The sequence below is a fragment of the Alexandromys fortis genome, unplaced genomic scaffold (genome assembly GCF_014885135.2).
Source record: "Alexandromys fortis isolate MF-2015 unplaced genomic scaffold, M_Fortis_MF-2015_v1.1 scaffold_106, whole genome shotgun sequence".
In the NCBI taxonomy this organism is placed as follows: Eukaryota; Metazoa; Chordata; class Mammalia; order Rodentia; family Cricetidae; genus Alexandromys; species Alexandromys fortis.
The window spans coordinates 5,319,695-5,332,976 of record NW_026067980.1 but is presented as its reverse complement, the minus strand read 5'-3'; the positions used below and the strand labels follow the sequence as shown (position 1 = coordinate 5,332,976).

The window sequence follows — 13,282 nt, the reverse complement described above, 5'->3', positions numbered from 1 at the left end:
ACGCATAGGATGACCAGGACCCTTAATTGTTCTCCGATTCACCTTTCTGTCTGGCCTTTCCTTGGGGGACGAGGAAGTGGCAATAAAGTAGTTGTTTTGTGGAATCCATTCTTCTAAGAAACCCGAAGCTTTGGGATGGATGGTGCCAGGGGGTAGGAACCCCCAACCCAGTTCTGCAGGTTAAGTTGAAAGGCAAGTGCTGTCCTTGTTCCCCAGGAGTGTCTGGCAGCTTTTGGAGGGGCTTCTGGGGTAGGATTGGGGAGAGGGGGGGTCCGGTGCTTTGGGCCCGAGGCTGCCAGGAGGCGCTGCGGAGCGGGCGCGCACCCGACTCTCTGCTGCCCCCCGCGGAGGTGCCCAGGTCCCAGCCGCGGCCCCTCTAGACTCCTCGGGAATGCTGGGAATGTGAGTCAGGGCCTGGGCGAGCGGCCGCGAGCGCGCGTGTCGGGACTGCGGCGGGCGCCGCCCCCTCGGCCCCGCCCGGCCCGGCCCCAGCGCTCGGCGCTGGCCGCGCTCCCCGCCGCCTCCCCGCGCTGCCCGCGCTGCCCGCGCTCCGCTGTCTCGCGCTCCTGGTCGCTCCGGCTCCTCTCGGCAGCCCGGAGCCGCGGCCACGCGAGGTTGTAAAAATCCATGTGGGACCGCGCCGGGGCGAGCATCGCTAAGGTGAGACGCCGACGCCGGGGCCCGGCTCCCTCGTGCGGGTCCCCGCCGCTCGTGGGCAGCTGCAATGCGTTTTCGGGGGAGCCGAGGGGAGACGCAGCCGCCTCCTCGGGTTTCTCTCGGGCGGGGGAAGGGATGGGGCGGCCTAAGGGCGGATTTGCCTCGGTGTCTAAACCCCCGGATTGGAACAAGTGCATAGTTGCTCTGGCGCTCGCCCGGGCGGTCCGGGCCACCTCCTGCAGTCTCTCTCTCGTAGCCATCCTCACTGTCCTCGCCTTTTTTTCCCTGAAGACCCCCCCCCCACCCCCCGTGCCTGGCTGCCGTCTTTGCCTGGAGGGGTGGGGTGCTCGCAAGGGCGGGGGTCTCGTGAAACCCCAGGCGGAATAAAGTGGTGAGCAGAGAAACCCCAGCCTCGGGGGTTGTGAGCCAGGCTGTCTGGGTGGGCTCCGGGAGAATTATGGGGATGCAGGTTAAAAATGAAAAACCCATGCCTGGGAAAATGAAGATGATTTACTGGGGAGGGGTAGGAGGTGGTCAATGAGAAAGAATACGATGTGAAATTAAACAACATTCCTACTCTCTCGTTCCCCATCTCCTAATTTTACAAGGGGTACTTACAAGGGTACCCTTAAAAATTATTTTTATTACTGTCCGAACCTTTGAAAGATCATTTTTAGGACAGTGAGGAATACGGACTCCTTTGCTGTGTGATAATAAAATAGTAACCGTAGAGTCTCCTCTCTTCGGCCCTCCATAATTTATTTTGTAGTTAGGGGTCTTTTTCCTCGTCGCCAGAGGGAGGGTCCGCTCTGTTAGGGGAAGATCGATTTTAGGCGGCTACCTGCCTTTGCTGGATGAAAGACAATTTACTCCCAGAGCGGTGAATTGTCAGCTCTCTCCGTGACTGACAGCCACACCTGCCACTTATGTGTGTAGAATGGGACCGGTGGAACCCCAAGAACCAATCAATGCTCGGGAGAGGAGGGCTGCTCCCCCTGGTCATGGTTAGTTTCCTGGTTGGCTCTTTAAATCAGTGGTTTTACTTAACCATTGGTTTTCACCAGGTAGGAGCTCCAGCTGCTGGAAGCAGAGCCGCAGGAAGCAAACTCCTCGAAAATGGGCTTAGAAGCAAGTATGTTCGACCTGTCGTCTCCTGACTTCCCTGTCTGCCTCTAGTTGTAGTAGCTGGGGTGCTGAGGCTTGAACATGAAATGAGTCTGTGTAAAGAAGGAAGCGGACAGGGGATGCTGGACTGGCTGGAATGGTTGGAAGGGTCTGTCTTTCCCCCAGAATTCCGGTCTTCTTTATAAGAGGTGGATTTACTGTTGAGCTATCTGAGAGAAGGGTGTGGCACTGTTTCCTATGGTCACTCTACCCTTGTCCTTTTGAACCCACACCGTTTCTGGGTATGTAGTTTGCTCCTTAGATCAGATTTGCTAGGCTCATAAATAGAAAGGATTTTTTTTTTTTAAAGATTTGATGGTCTAACTCAACCCATGTTAAGTTAGTGTTAGCGGTGAGGGCTGCCTGGTTCTCCTTGGTGGGGTGTCAGTCAGGATAAAGGTGGCAGTGAGGTAAGGGACTTTACCTTGTCATGCGAGGCATCTTGTTGGTTTGCTTCTGAACTCTAATAAAAGCCTTTGACATTCCTGGGGGAAGAAGGTATGGCTTGTGAGACTTGGATGGATAAATCAGGGATGAAGGACCAGGTCTTCTTAACTTTGTACTGGTCAAAGGCTGATCTATCACCTCACTCCCCAAATTCACTGGAAAATCTGGGAGTTACACCCAGAGAGACGTCACCTTATGGGAACTGGACCTGGATGTTAGCATTGAGCAAGCCGTGCACTGGAACATACTGGTTAGGACAACAGATGCCAGGCATGTCGAGAGGTACTGTTACCATTGCTGCTGTGCTGTGGTCTGTGCACATACTCTATCTTGTTCTAAACATAGCAGAGCCCATATGAGGTAGGCGCTGCTGTTCCCCTTAAAGCATCATGGTAGAGACTAAAAGGAAGTAGGTATATTGCCTCTCACAGAGCCCGTGTGACCTTGCCATGGCCTTGAATTCAGATTTTGACTGTGTGGTCTCCACAAGTCCATTGTGAAGCCGAGACCCCAGTATGCAGAGTCCACCCTGTGAAGAGCCCACTGTGATGTTAATGGTCCTTAGGCCTGCCTGTTTGTCTGTTCATCTAAAGGTTCTTGGTTTTGCCAATAGGCAAATTTAACAACTTGGTGTATTGTGTGTTTCTAATAGAGCATTTTTGGCCAGTTAGTTCTAAACTTGATGACGAGTTAAAAACCGATGAAACAAAATTCATGCTGTTTCATTTTTCTTGATCCCTTGGATTTCCAATTTAAGTGCATCTTGGCTGAGTAAATGCTTTTGCCAGCAGTCATTCGGTGTCCTGCAACCTAAGGCATCAGAGTTTCATCTTTCCCTCGCAAGAAAATATCTGTTCATTGGTGACTAGACAAGCTTCCACTTGAAATTAGTCTTCTAAAATACCTCTCTCTCTCTCTTAAGTCCATGCGTGTCACTGCCTGTGAAGCTCACTGGTGGGGTTTATCAGACAGTCGTTGTGAACAATGACGAGGTAGTAGTGCTGCCCTCAGAGTCTCCTTGGCGGATGGGCTGTGGCTCTGGTTAGGCTGATTTGTGCGGTCTTTGTTTCACCTCTTGTCCTAGAATATCCACTGGTGTTTTTAAAGCAGACTACCTGTTACCATTGCCCATCCCATGGGGGACCTCTTGCCAGCTACTAGTTCAGTTTTAGTGATAATTTGGACAGCTCCTTGATGGTTTATTTCAAGTTTCCTTATTTTATAAGACAGTGGAACACACAGAAAGCAGATCAGCGCCGATGCTCAGAATATGGGTCTTGCAGGTTTATAGCAGTTGGTGCCAAGGTAGAAATCACTGGCTGCAGCCAGAGCGTCTTCCGTCTGTTCTCTTCTAGGTGAAGGAAAGGGATAGAAGTAAATGAACAGAAAGAAATACCGACACATACCAAAGGGTGATGTTATGTCGCACACCTCTGGCAGCCTAACAGAATTTCCTGTTCTATAGCAACAGGTCCTTCATTTTCACGCTCCTGAGCCCAGGCTAACGCAGGCCTAGCTTCTGTGAGTATCTTGACTATAAGCTGTAGGTTGAGTTCTAGTGTGTCCCATGTGTGTTCCAGGGCCCAGGTCGAAGGGGTAGCAACTACCTGTGGTTTGCTCTTGTTGTGGCAGATGCAGCCCAGCATCTCGGCACACCACGTAAGCAAATGCCACTTTCAGTGACCCCCTTTCTTGGACAAAGGAAGTCGCACGGGGAAGTCCAACCTCAGTGGTAGACTGCCTCAAGTAGGGGGGGAAGGATCATAAACTACAATCGGTACTTCCACATGGGGCAGAGTTCCTTCCTTCCTTCCTTCCTTCCTTCCTTCCTTCCTTCCTTCCTTCCTTCCTCCCTCCCTCCCTCCCTCCCTCCCTCCCTCCCTCCCTCCCTCGCTCCTCCCTCCCTTTCCTTCTGTGATTTTGAGACAGGGTCTCACTGTGTAGTTCTGGCTGTCTTGGAACTCACTTTGTACACTGTTCTGACCTCGAACAAGATATCTGCCTTGTTCTGCCTCCTGAGTGCTGGGATTAAAGGCGTGTGCCACCACACCTGGCAACAATTATTACTTATTTGTATATATATTTTTCTTTTTATTTTTTTCTTTTGGTGTGTGTGTGTGTGTGTTTGTTGATCTGTGTAGTATTTGAATGTGTGCCCATGTGTGCATGTGTAGAGGCCAGAGGAGAATGTTGGGTGTCCTCCACTATTATTTCCTTGAGAGACCTCTCCCCATTTTTCTCCATAGTGTGTACTGAGGTTAAAGGTACAGGGCCATTCCCAGCCTTTTCATGGGTGCTGGGGATCTGAAATCTGGTCCCCATTCTTGTGTGTGCTCACCCCCTGACCTGTCACCCCAGCCCTTCTTTTCATGCTTGGAGAACACAGTCTTAATCTGCTTATCCTCATCTCTGGGCTTTTTCTCTCTCTCAGACACACACACACACACACACACACTGCACACACTATATACATAAATTATGCACACCACACACACATGCATGCCATACACACATGCACACTGCACACATCTGCATACCACATACACACAACACACACACATACACCCACACCACACATACACTATGCACATACACCACACATACCGCACATACATGTGCACACACACATGTAATGTTGTAGAAGCGTGGGCCTGCTTTTCGTCCTGGCAGCCCGGCTAGCTTAACCCCCGAAATAATCACACAGAAATTGTATTAATTAAATTACTGCCTGGCCCATTATCTCTAGCCTATTATTGGCTAACTCTCACATCTTGATTCAACCTATTTCTAATAATCTGTATAACTCCACAAGGTCGTGGCTTACCAGGAAAGATTCTAACCAGCGTCAGTCTCAGGCAGGAGCTTTATGGCATCTGCCACTCTGCCCTTCCTCCCAGCATTCAGTTCTGTCCTCCCCGCCTACCTAAGTTCCTGCCCTATCAAAAGGCCAAGGTAGTTTCTTTATTCAACCAATGAAAGCAACACATAGACAGAAGGACCTCCTGCACCAATATAACACACACTATACACACACAATGCATACCACACACACATGCACACATACCATACACCACCACACACACCACATCCCCCCCACTACACACATACCACAATGCACATACAGAATATACAGAATACACATACCCCCCACACATAATACACACACATGCATGCCATATACACACACCACACACACCACATGCATGCACACCACAAATATACCATGCACGCATACCACATGCATGCACACCACACATGCATATGCACACACCATACACACAGAATACATACACCACACACATGCACACCATATACACACCATATACATACCACACACACGAATACCACACACAGACCACACACACACACACACCACACACATACCATACATACACATACCACACACAAACACACACACGCTCACACACACCACACACGTGCGTGCACACACCCACACTATTTAACTTTCATTTTGGGTAGACTGTGTTTGACTCTGGAAGTCTGATGGTCACAGCAGGTGTGTGTAAACTTGTGTAACTTTAAGTTTTAGGGTACTATTTTTGTTTTAGTATTCTGTGACAACATCGTTAATGCAGTGGTGTGGGCCAGGGTTGGGGAGCTGGCATTTTGGGACTTATTTTAGGAGCAGGGAGTGGGAAAAGAATTCTTGGATGAAATGCCAAGGAGGGAGTTGGAGCTACACCTAGAGCAGTAGATACTGAGGGTGGTTTGCATGAGAATGCCCCGCCCCACCAATGGGCTGGTCTCTCTGAATGCTTGGTCCACAGCGGGTGGATTAGGAGGTGTGGCCTTCTTGGAGGAGGTGTGTTTCTGAGGTGGGCATGCTGAGGTTTCAGAAGCCCACACCTTTCCCATTAGCTCTCACTGCGCCTACAACCTGTGGATCAAGATGCAACTTTTCAGTTACCCCTCTGGGACCATGTCTTCCTGCCTGCTGCTTTGCTCCCCACCGTGATAGTCACGGACCACGAGCCCCCCAATGCAATGCTTTCTTCTCTAAGTTGCCCCGTTCTCCATGCTTTGTCACAGTGAGAGAAATGTGGTCGAGACAGTTTTGTCAGAATGCGAGGGGCACTTGTAGCTATAATCAAGTTATTCCACTTAGCCAGAAAGCAAGTAAGACGAACGCAGCAATAACTGAAGTAACAGTAATTTTTATAGCCTAACCTTTTCTTTTTCATGATACAGCCTTACTGTTTAGCTCAGGCTAGGCTGGAACTTGGCAGTTTTGTTGCTTCAGCTTCCTAAGTGCTGGGATTATAGCTGCATGTCGTTAGGACATCTGGCTGTAGTGTGGCTTTTATCAAGTGTCTGTGTGCCAGGCACTGTATATAACACTTAAAACATCTACTTTAATAGTAGAGTAGACCTGGTTGGTTGCCTGTCCAGTCTTCACCCCACCCCTGCTTTTTTATTTAAACCTCCCAGACTGTTGCATCATAGGGAAGACCTGAGATGGAGCTCTGATCATGATAGAAGTAGAAATTATTGGGTGGGGGTTTCCTGGAAAGCTTAAAAAAGAGGGTGCACTTGGCTGGTCCACTCCAATGACTTTTGACACTTTGTCCTGCTGCTGGGAACATAGGCATAATACCTGGAGAGGCAGTGCCATCTATAACAATGAAGCTAGACCTTGTCTTTAACATAGCAGAGTTGCGGGATGTTAGTTCTCTGTGTAAGCTCTAGCTGAGCAGAACAGAACAAAAGGAAATCTAATAGCAGAGCTGGAACCTGCTGTGATGGCCCCTTTCCTGCAGCACTGGCCCACCCTGGCTTTCACTACTATGCTTTGTTTTTGAAAGGCTGGCCTTGAATTCTTTTTTTTTTTTAGTTGTTTTTTCTTTTTCTTTTATTTTTTAAAAGATACCAATCCAAATTCCCACTCCCTCCCCTTCTCTCTTTGCCTTGTGGAAGGTCCAAGGCCCTCCCTACTACATCTAGGCTGAACAAGATATCCATCCAAAGAGGATAGAATCCCCAAAAGCCAGTATGTTCAGTAGAGATAAATCCCAGTGCCACTGCCAGTGGTTCCTCAGTCTGTCCCAGCCATACAACTGTCAACCACATTCAGAGGGACCTATGCTTGTTCCTTCCCAGTCTGGCTGGAGTTGGTGAGCTCCTATTAACTCAGGTAAACTGTTTCAGTGGATGAACCCTTCATGGTCTTGACCTCTTTGCTCATATTCTCATTCCTTCCACTCTTCAACTGGACCTTGGGAGCTCAGTCCAGGGCTCCAATGGGGGTCTCTGCCTCTGTTTCCATCTGTTGTTGGATGGTTCTATGGTGATATCTAAGATAATCATCAGTCTGACTTCAGGGCAGTGGCCTTGAATTCTTGATATGCTTTCTTTGTCTCCCAAGTGCTGAGTGCCACCATACCTGCCTCCTAGACTTCTTAGTGAATGAAGCAAAAGAACTGCTTTATCTGCAGGACGTTATTGATGTGGAATGTTACTTTTAGCTATGTAAAGCTGTGTTGCATTGGTTTAACTATGTAAAGACGTGTTGCTGTGTCCAGGCACCTGATTAGTCTAATAAGAAGCTGAACGGCCAGTAGTTAGGCAGCAGAGGGATAGGTGAGGCTGGTGGGACAGAGAGAAGAGAGAACGAAAGGGAGAAGAGAATGAGAGAGAAAAAGAGGAAGACGCCCAAGGGAGAAAAAGAAAAAGGTATTTGGGGCCAGCCGGTCAGGCAGCCGCCAACCAGCCAGACACAACAAGCAAGCAGGGAGGTAGGACATACAGAATGAAAGAAAGGTAAAAAGCTCTGAGGTAGAACAGATGGAGAGAAACAGGTTAATCTAAGTTATAAGAGCGAGTAGGACAAGCATAAGATATGGCCAAGAATTCATAACTAATAATAAGTCTCCGTGTCATGATTTGGGAGCTGGTTGGTGGCCCCCAAGAGAGCCTGTTACACATTGTAGCACCCTCTTCGACGCGTGTTTTCTTGAGTTCCTCAAAGCAGACACTATCAAACTTATTTTGCAGGTGGCAGCATTAGAGCTCTGAGACATTAAGGAACTTACCCAAGATCACAGAACAAATAAGTAGAGGGACTGTAGTTCCAAACAGTGTCACTCTGATTTCTAGGTTTATTCTGTCTTCAGCTGGACAGTATAAAGAACCATAGAAATAACATCGGAAAAGGCCGTTCAACTCAGATTGAGTAGGCAGCTTAGTTGGGAGTCAAGGATTGGGTATGTGACAGTCGGTGTGACTGAAGGCAGTGGGGACGCTGGGCACAGAGCGGACCTCAGGAATGTGGATAAAAATGTGATTGGGCGACCGTAAGTCATGGTTTTCTGTCAACCTGCAGTCTTCTGAGCATAAAGCACAAGCTTCCCGAAGGTTAGCATTAGCTGCTATTGATGGCCTTGCGTCAGGCAGGAAGCAAGGATGAGTAATGTAAGAATTACTAACGGGACGTGAATCATTATTCAGCGGGAGGGTGGAGGTTTCTCCTCTGTGTCGGAACCCTTTATGGAGCCCTCGCTGACCTTGTCTGATGGGATTTGGTCTTGCCCTGGCTTCACTGTTAGGGAACAGAGTTGGAGGTGCCGCAACAGTGCTCCAGAACCTGCCGATGGCCTTTTTCCTTGCTGTCACCTGTTAGACATTCTAGAGCTTTCACCGGAGGGGCTACTTTGACTTTCCAGGTGTTAGCCTCTGTCTCTTCCCTCCTTGTTAGGTCCGTACAAGAATTCTCTTTATGCTAGAGATCCCAGTGTTTTCCAGTTGCACAATCTTTTTCCCTCTTAAGAAAAACTTAGCTGAACCCCACTAAGGAATTTGTAGAAAACAGAAGACTTTCTCTAAAGGCTCAAGAGTTCAGGTTTATGTTGCCCGAGGTGTCTTTGAGGTCACGGCTGTAAAATGACAGCTGCATACTGTCCTGGGGTCAAGGTTGTGTGAGTCTGAGCGCCGTCCAGTTGTCTCATCTGTGTACCCTGTGATAAACACATGCGTATTAGAAAACATGCCTTCATCTGTCCCCATAGCCACCTGGTCTCTCTTTTTAGGCGTGCATTAGAAGGGACTTGGGTCACTTTTGTGGGAGAACATTACATGTGCAGTGTAAGTCCACCCAGAGCTACCTTCCACGGTGTGATGATCACGGGGCCCCCTTGGGCCTGGGGCCCTGACTCAGCTGTTGTGAACGTGTACTCTACGGGAGATGCAAACCTTCACCGTTTGAGCCGCAAGGATTTTATGAGTGTGTGTTTCTGCAGCATGTCTTAGTGCATCCCTACTATTTATTAGCTCTGCTGGATGTTACCTTTAGTTGTCTTCTGGATTAACCCGATGTCTGGCCAGCGTGTCCTCGCTTCGTACTTGGGAAAGTAATAGGCAGGCATTCACATTAGCTGTCCATGTATATCTCTGTACAAACAGATCGTTAAATCGGAAGGCTCATACTTAGGACATGTTTTCATGTTTACAGAAAGGCTGGAGTTGATTGTGTGTGGCTTTTGTCTTGTCTGTAGGACAAAGCTGTGTGTGCCCTTTCACTTGTCCAAGCAGTGGAATCTCTGTGGACTGGAGAAAACTCACGATCCTCAGTCACCATACATGACTGCTGTTAACTAAGCAGGTATTCTTTCACTCGTGAATTAACTGCCGGACATCTTCCTTGTGACCGGTGCTGGGGCTCAGAGGTGAGCTACAGGCAGTTCTTCTCAATGTGCGGCATGGCTCACTTGGCTCTGTTCAGTGAAAAACACCGGCTTTTTCAGCATTTACTCTGCTAAAGGCTTCCTATTACTCATTTCATATTGCCGTAAAGTTAGGTACATTACTCCCATTTTATAGATAAGACTACTGAGATTCAAAGAATTTGTTCAACTCCAAAGGAAGAGATGTTTGCCTTTTGGCTGTATTCTAGGACCTAGGGGAAGGTTTCTTTACTAACAATTTAGTGGACAAACTGAAGGAGCAGTAGAGCTCAAACAGCAGGCTCAGACCCACATCCTTCTGACCCTCAAGGCTGCTTCATTAGTATTGGACATGGTAGGAGCAGTGAGCATCCCTATACCTGCAAAAGAAGCAATTACTCAGCATGGGGGCTGGGATGTCACAGGGCTGAGGCCTCTGTGTGGGTTCTACTTACTCTGCCCCCGTCAGGGAAGCCCCGCACCGTTCCCTCACTGGCTCAACTGAGATACAACCAGCACCCTTCTCCTGGGCTGGTGCAGCGCTTTCTCCCATTGAACTCCCTCAACACTCCGCTGCCTGATTCCCAGGACTGTGACCTCAGGATCTTGAGCATCCCTTCTCTTCTTGCATCTCCGAAATCTGTTGCTTCCAAGTTTGATTCCTCTGCTCTTGAACTTGCATTACCTTTGCCAGGGAGAGTTCATCTTGGTTAGAGCCCAGGAGATCTCTGCTTGCTGGCACCTCGTGGGCACTCAACAAAATTAAAAAGGAGAGAGAGGGGAGGGTGAGAGAGAGGAAGGCAGCCAGCCCTTTCAGGAAAGGAGCTGACCATTCATTTCCTGGAAGTCAGTGACGAGATTACAGCCCCACTGTGTGAGGGTAGGTTAAAAAGCCATCTCTGGGATATGCTTGGGGATGAACAAATGTGCCCGTGCACACACATGTTCTTGCATGTATGTAGGCAAACATTTGTGTGGGTGCACATGTGTGTGTGTGTTGCATACGGAAGCCAGAGGCTGATGTTGGGATCATCCTCCATTGCTCTTCCACTAATTGAAGCAGGGTTTCTCAATTAAACAAAGCTCGTTGAAATGGCTAGTCTTGCATGCCATCTTGCTGGGGGATCCCCTTTTCTGATTTCTGAGCCAGAATTACTGGTAGGCAGCTGTGTCTACTTGGCATTTATGTGGGTTTCTGGGGATACAAATATTTGACTCTTACGTGGCAAGCACTGTAACTGATGAACCACTTCTCCTGACCTCACTGAACTTTTGTGCATGGTTGTGTGTCGCTAACATTGCCTCTCCCTTGCCTGCCTGCTTCCCAACCCGGCACAGTTTTGAGTATGAATGAACTGCAGGCAGCAAAGTGCATTCCCTCAAATGCTTGAGGAGCAAACTGTTAATTCAAGGTAACTTCTTAGTGGGTCAGAAGAGAAGAGCTTGAATGGGAATTGAGCAGTTTGACTGTTCTGTAAGAATACGCTCAAATCCTTATGCTAATTATGAGAGACATTTCTGCTAAAATGGCATGACTAATTATAGCAAGAAAGAGCAGAGTTTCCTGAGAAACTAAACCTTGCTGTACTCTGCAGCTGTTAGTTCTTATGCAGTGATGTCACTGTGACGCTGTGGACGGTCGGGGTGAGAGTTCATCCTCTGTGCAGCTGCAGTGATGTCACTGTGACGCTGTGGACAGTCGGGGTGAGAGTTCATCCTCTGTGCAGCTGCAGTGATTGACGGTTCTCTGGAGTCCTGGAACTGCTCTGAGGCTGGAAACCTGTTCTCTGGAGGTGCCGAGTTGGTCAACCCTGTAAGATGTGAACTTGGGCTGGTTAGACCTGTGAGCCCTTGTTATTTTCTCAGTGGAACCGCAGACACCACACCCTTGTCACGATGGTGTTCTTTGCCTGGGTGAAAGCAGGCTTGCCATGTTACCTTCCTGGTAGCCAGTTCCAGCTAACTGTCGTGACTTTGAAGAGCAAGGGGGCATCATTATCCACTTGGAGCAGGGCTGTTGACTCTTTCGCATTGCTCTTAGGAGATGGTTTCTGATCTTTTCTGACAATGAATGCCTTTGTCCCCTGTATACTGTGAAGTTCCCTTCTACTCCTTCTTACCCTGGCACCTCCTCCTGCTTGTTCTCAAGCCTCTCCCTAGGAGAGTAGGAGGTTGGGTGGGGAATGGGATGTTGGCTTCACATTCCTGTGGGCTCTGTGAGGACAAGTCCTGTTTGATGCTGGGTGGACATGAAGGCAAAGGCAACAGGGTTTCGGTGGCTGCTGTGCATGCTTGGGGCCTTGGAGCAGTTAGCAGGGGCCGACACACAAGGGGGATTCTTTGTCATTTTTGTTAAGGGTGAATAAGAACTGTTATTTTTATATACAGGCTTCAGATACACTGATGACCCACCTTGAATTCACAGCATGAATAGTTGCTTAGAATAACTTTAGAGCGGTTGCTTTTAGCTACAGAAATGTTACACTGGCCTGGGGTTCAGAGACCTGGGTCCCCGTTGTGTGTTTGCTATTAATCTCCTTATTTGGGACCTCTTGTCTCTCATCACTTCGGCCAACTCTTTTCAAAGGTATCGTGTAAGATAAACACACACTAATAAGTACACATGTGTTCATGTGTGCAGACTTTTAACTCAACTCTCATTTGTTTACAATATGAACCTCGGGAGTAAAAATAGCATATGTGCTTTTACGATAGAGTTTATTAACAAGGAACTAAGCCGTATAGTATATAGTCACTGTGTGTCTATGACTTGTCTGACAGGTCTCCTCTGGGCACAAGGAGGACTGTGACTAGAGCAGGTGACTTGGGACTTGAGTGTGGAGAGTATGGAGTGGGAAGTGGGCATCGGCAGCAGGTGCTCCTTCTGGGAAGCAGCTAGCCTGCCACAGAGGACTTCAGAGGTTCTTAGAGAAGGATGAAGGAAGGGCTCCTGAAGATGGTGACACTCAAGGTGTCGTGGCTAGCACATGGGACGGCTGCAGTAGAGAGAGCGTGGATTTTGGTGGTACGGATAGCGGATAAGCAGTATGGGCGTAGGTCCAGAGATGAGAAGATGGAAGATTTGCGGCTTGTGAGGTGGACGTAGGTGTTTTCGGATGCGTGTGTGGTCTGGTGAGGGATGTTTGAGAGGTTGATCGGGTGCAAGGACGCCATGAGCCCTAAAGAAACGAGAACTGGAGCGTCACTCTCAAGGATCTCAGGTCAAGGGTGGACGTGGAGACGCTGAATGTTTGTTCCTGTACTAGGGATGGAACCCCGGATCTTGAATTTGTGGGATGATTTTGGCTTGGCTTGGGTCCAGAAGCCAGAAATTGGGA

General features: G+C 48.7%; 1 protein-coding gene across 4 annotated transcripts in view; it reads left to right on the top strand.

The window, feature by feature from the left end:
* Nucleotides 1-524: 524 nt before the first annotated feature.
* The window catches only part of Erc2 (ELKS/RAB6-interacting/CAST family member 2), an 875,988-nt gene continuing 863,230 nt past the window's right edge, over nt 525-13,282 (top strand). For all 4 annotated transcript variants that reach the window (XM_050158253.1, XM_050158252.1, XM_050158254.1 and 1 more), the window contains exon 1: nt 525-660. The gene's annotated coding sequence lies outside the window, so the exon portion shown is untranslated. The remainder of the gene's footprint in view (nt 661-13,282) is intronic.